This window comes from Dermacentor albipictus, chromosome 2 (genome assembly GCF_038994185.2).
Source record: "Dermacentor albipictus isolate Rhodes 1998 colony chromosome 2, USDA_Dalb.pri_finalv2, whole genome shotgun sequence".
In the NCBI taxonomy this organism is placed as follows: domain Eukaryota; kingdom Metazoa; phylum Arthropoda; class Arachnida; order Ixodida; family Ixodidae; genus Dermacentor; species Dermacentor albipictus.
This window is the reverse complement of record NC_091822.1, coordinates 79963565-79969564: the sequence shown is the minus strand read 5'-3', so window position 1 is coordinate 79969564 and position 6000 is coordinate 79963565.

Here is a 6000-nt window from a genome sequence, read left to right as displayed (position 1 = left end):
TTTGAGTTTCGATTTTGTAACCCCATGCCATGTGTTGGGCGTTAAAATCGCCTCCGATCACTACAAACCCCCTTTTCAGCGTTTCTGTTTTTCACAGAGCGGCCATGGCCTCCCTGACTTGCGCGCACAAATCTCAAAGGCCACAAAGCGGCGCGCCCGGTTCCTTGCGGCACCTCCACATGACGCTCGCCCCTACCGCATCGGAGGAAAAACATTGATTCACAGTGGAGGAAAAGAACTAGGAAGCTTACCAAAAAGTATGCTTCCTGTATGGTGAGCAACATGGCAACAAATAACGTCAAGCGAAAGGTCAGATAGGTCAGAAATGCCGGGCTGACCCTCAGCGGAGGTGAAGCAGGCGTTAAGCACTCTCCATACGTGGGCCCATCCCGAAGATAGTGCAATGCCGGGCCGACCCGCGGCGGAGGTGCAGTTCGCCATTAAGGGGACCAGATACACAACATCGCTGGTCATCCTTCTTCACAGAGTGGAAGAGCACTGAGTTTTTTATTGCTTCGCTAATACTTCGGCAAGCAAAAGCGCAAGTAAAAGCGGTTCGGCTGCTTTTACTTGCGCTGTACAACACGCTGTACAAACCCAGAATTACGTCTCGCGAGCACTGTTAGAGGACAAAGAACGTCGTAGTCCGCTCATGAACTGTAATGCCTGCTGCGCAGTTTCCAGTCGGCGTTTTCACGTCTCCTCCAGCTTTCCGAATTTGGCGGTGGTCCCATGCAGCATTGACTTTCTTCGATTGGGCGGCGAATGATCCACTTATTACGGAGTAGTCGGCTCCTGTGTCCACTAGAGCGGTGACTTCGTGGCCGTCCAGAAGCGCGTCGAGGTCGGCAGTTCTTCGCCTTGCGTTGCGGTTAGGTTGTGGCGTCGGATCACGGCCTTGTCGTTGTGACGTCGCGTCGTCGGTCTTTCTTGACAAGGCATTTGCATGGCTTCGAGGCGTCGTGCGGATGGCGTCGTTTCGTTGCGGCAGTGTCGAGGTGGTTCTTGCAACGTCGTCGTCGGCGCAGGATTTTCAGCATTTCGACGAACAGCAACCGCACCTCCATCGGTTGCTGCTTTTAGTTTTGCGGATATGGGCTTACGGACTGGCCACGCGTTGGTCCTGTGTGACGGTCGGCTCTGCGGCGAAAGGTAACGTCCCGGCGTAGGTGAATGGCAAGGACGTCGGACCCTGTCGCAGCGATTGTAGTTGGCGATGTCACATGGTCGTTCGCCAAGATGTGGACGCGGCGCATTAACGGCGAAGACTCGTAGTCCCATCTTCCGTTACGGGTACCGGTTGTCGAAGTGGCCTTCTCCTCCGCAGTGCTAGCAAAGCGGGCTCTCGAGTCACTTTGCGTGTGTTCGCGGGCTTCTTTCACGCTTAAAAACACCGTCACACACACACACACATATACACACACACACACACACATATATATATATATATATATATATATATATATATATATATATATATATATATATATATATATATATATATATATATATATATATATACATATATATATATATATATATATATATATATATATATATATATATATATATATATATATATATATATATATATATATATATATATATATATATATATATATGCCCGCTGTGCCCGCAGTGCTAGCAAAGCGGGCACATATATATATGTGCCCGCTTTGCTAGCACTGCGGAGGAGGATTATATATATATATATATATATATATATATATATATATAATGTCGCGAAGCACTTTGAGCAGCAAGCGTTCGCGACTAGAACGTTAGAGCAGCGAGAGGTAGTTTAGCCGACGGAGCACCGAAACAAGGTTGTTCTTTCTCGTCGTCGTTGTCTCTCTCCTAGCCACAGCCCCACTGCTACTTATTTTACAGTACAGTTATCTCCCCCACGGAAAAGGAAGCCGTCCCGGTGACCTCCGGGTAGGACAGCACAGGCGGATCATAGTAGGGCTTGAGACGCTGGGCATGCACAATTTCGCGTCCACGACGGCGATGATCCAAAGGTAGCTCGAGGGGTTCCACAATATAGTTGACTGGAGACGTTTGTTTGATCACGCGGTGCCTTGGTACTTCGACGCGAGTTTCGGTGACAGTCCAGTGGTAGAGGCTGGAACCCAAAGCCACACTAGCGAGCCAGGAGCATAGGATACAGGAGCATTGGGGCTTTCTCGATGGTGCTTCTGGCGTTGCTGGTCTTCTGACGTAAATATACGGGAAAGCTTGCGACACTCTTCTGCGTGTGCAGCAGCTTCGGATAGGGTAGTTGTTTCCGTGGACTCAGGGCGGTACGGAAGGATAGTATCCATTGTGGAAAAAGGTTCGCGTCCGTACAGGAGAAAGAAGGGCGAAAATCCCGTGGTAGTCTGCTTGGCGGTGTTGTAAGCGTAGGTCAGAAAAGGTAGAACATGGCCCCATTTGGTTTGGTCGGATGCAACGTACTAGGCCAGCATGTCACCAAGAGTGCGATTAAAGCGCTCGGTCATGCCATTCGTCTGCGGATGATACGCAGTAGTGGTGCGATGAATGATGCGGCATTCTTTGAGGAGAGCCTCGATGACGTCGGAAAGGAAGACGCGGCCTCTGTCACTGAGTAATTCCCTGGGAACTCCGTGGCGAAGGATGATGTGGCGCAGGAGAAACCAGGCGACGTCACGTGCAGAAGCGCTGGACAAAGGGGAAGTTTCCGCATAGCGCGTAAGATGGTCGATGGCCACGATTACCCAGCGATTGCCATCTGATGTGGTTGGCAGAGGTCCATAAATGTCGATGCCGACTCGATCAAAAGCACGTGCTGGGCAAGGCAAAGGCTGCAATGGGGCGGTTGAACGACGAGGGGGATCTTTACGGCGTTGGCAAACCATACAGGAGTGGACATAATGATGGATGAATCGAAACATCCCCCGCCAGTAGTAACGAAGGCGTAGACGCGCGTATGTCTTCAGTACCCCTGCATGCGCGAACTGGGGATCGTCGTGGAACGCTGCGCAAATATCCGAACGCAGGTGTCGCGGGATGACAAGCAACCATTTGCGGCCGTACGGGAGGTAGTTGCGACGGTACAGGAGCCCGTCGCGAATGGAGAAGTGATGTGCTTGGCGACGTAATGCGCGATTGTTAGTGGGTGTCGATGGGCTGGACAAAAAAACGCAGCATGGACACAATCCATGGGTCTTCTGCTCCAGAAGAATGTCCGTGGCAGCAAGGGAAGACTCGGACAATGAGGCGTTCGGGAAGCTAGCCTCGTCTGTTAGTGGCGAACAAGACAAGGCATCCGCATCCGAATGTTTTCGGCCAGAACGATACAGTACGCGAATGTCATACTCCTGCAGTCGAAGGGCCCATCGAGCAAGACGACCGGACGGTTCTTTTAAGGATGACAGTTAGCACAGCGAATGGTGATCAGTTATGACGTCAAACGGGCGGCCATAAAGATACGGACGGAATTTGGTTATGGCCCAAATTATAGCCAGGCATTCCTTTTCTGTGACAGAATAGTTCGATTCAGGTTTAGTGAGTGCACGACTGGCGAAGGCAACGACGTACTCATCGAAGCCAGCCTTTCTCTGAGCGAGAACGGCCCCAAGGCCAACGCCACTGGCATCCGTGTGTATTTCAGTTGGAGCACTGGGGTCGAAATGGCGCAGGATTGGTGGTGACGTCAAGAGACGACGCAGCTTTGTGAAGGCGGCATCGCAATCCGGTGACCAGGTTGAAAGGTTGTGGCCACCATGAATAAGCTGCGTTAAAGGTGCTATTATAGTAGCAAAATTGCGGATGAAACGGCGAAAGTATGACGCTAATCCAATGAAGCTGCGCAGGTCTTTCAAAGTCGTTGGTCGGGGAAACTGGGCAACAGCTTGTAGTTTCGCCGGATCAGGAAGTACACCTTCTTTCGACACGACATGGTCGAGGATGACCAGCTGCCGGGCAGCGAAGTGACACTTCAAGTTAAGCTGGAGGCCAGCATCGACGATGCACTTTAGGACGCTTTCAAGACGAAGTAAGTGGGAAGGAAAGTCCGGTGAAAAGATAACGATGTCGTCCAGATAACACAGGCATATTTGCCATTTGAGGCCGCGCAAGATGTTGTCCATCATTCTTTCAAATGTGGCACGCACATTACACAGGCCAAATGGCATCACGGTGAATTCAAATAAACCGTCAGGTGTGATGAAGGCCGTTTTCGGACGGTCTGACTCAGCCACTGGCACTTGCCAGTACCCGGATCGTAAGTCTAAGGATGAGTAGAATTCAGCGCCTTGGAGGCAGTCTAGCGCGTCGTCAATACGGGGTAGCGGATAAACGTCCTTGCGTGTGATCTTAAGTCGCCGATAGTCCACGCAAAAGCGAATCGTGCCATCTTTCTTTTTTACCAGCACTACAGGAGAAGCCCAGGGACTGTGCGAAGGTTGTATGACGCCGCGTTGGAGCATGTCTGCAACTTGCTCAGCGATCACGCTACGTTCCGTGGCGGATACACGATACGGCCTGTGGCGTAAAGGCGCATGGTTGCCGGTGTCGATGTGATGGACAACAGTGGAAGTACGGCCTAAGCGAGATTGTTGTAGGTCGAATGACGTGCGAAAGCGGTCTAGAAGATGGACGATCTGGGCGTGCTGCGCTGGAGTGAGGTTGGGATCAATACTCTGGTAAAATGTTGGGTCACACGGCGGCGTGGGAGGAGAAACTTGAAGGGCCAGAGCGTCAACCGGAGGAGAAGCCGGGTCGTCTGGCACGTCGTAAAGGAAGCTTGGTTCGATTTCGTCGGCATAACCAAGACACTCATTGTGGAGCAGCCTAGCAGGGCAAGGAAACAGGTTCGATACATAAAGTGCGCTCGAACCTTGTCGAATGGCAAGAAGGGCAAAAGGAAGCAAGAAAGGATGGCGGCGAGCAACAAGCTTAGACGGCGTGAAAAGAACTGTGGAGTCGGAAAACCCAACGCAGGAAACGGGTACAAGTGCGGCAGAGTATGGAGGAATCTCGGTGTCGGCGGTGACGAACACACGACCGGAAGTGTCATCAGTATCTTCAAAAACGTTGGTGCCGAATGGCGACAGCACGAGTTCAGCACGGGCACAATCTATAACGGCGTGATGAGAGGCCAGAAAGTCCCATCCTAAAATCATGGCATGGGAGCAGCGAGGCAGGACAACGAACTCAATATGGTATAAAGCGCCACTTATAACAACACCCAGGGTACACTTCCCTAAGGGTTCAATCGGCGCAGCGCTTGCTGTACGTAATGAAATGGCTGAATAAGTCGTCGCGACTTTTCTAAGGGTAAGACGAAGCTGGTCCGAAATCACTGATATTGCTGCTCCCGTGTCTACAAGCGCATGGACGGCAATGTCTTCTGCATAAACTTCAAGGACGTACGCAGGAAATAAATGAGGTCTTGAGGAGTTCGCTGAGATCGCAGTTCTTGCCTCCGGAACTGCGGTCCTTAGTTTTCCTCTCGGATAGCTTCAGGACGACGGATAAGCGGCGACAGAGAACGCCGACGGGGAGACGGAGACCGACGGGTATTGAAGGGTCGGGAAAGAGGAGACGAGGCTTCGAAGCGCTGAGCGGCAGTAGCAGAACGGAACGGAGAGTCGAAACCGTTACTTTGTGCCCTTGGAGAATCCGAAGGATACCATCCACGCCGGCGGCAAAGCCGTGCTACATGCCCAGGTAGGCCACACGAATAACAGATAGGTCGATTGTCATGGGTGCGCCACGGATTGAGAACAGCGGGCGTAGACTGTTGGAAATACTCGGTCGTATGAAGACAGCCAGTCCTCTACGTCATGATCGTCAGTGCCATTGAATATGGGAGGATCCCGTTGGCGTGGCGCACCAGGACAGACGACTGGAGGCGGTGCCATGGGTGGCGCGGTAGGACTAGTCTCCTCAGGCATGGGAGATGTGGCAGGGATCGTCCGGCTTCGGAGTTCCAGGTTTGCAATAAGTCCAGCACCTTCCACCAAATGTCGCGAA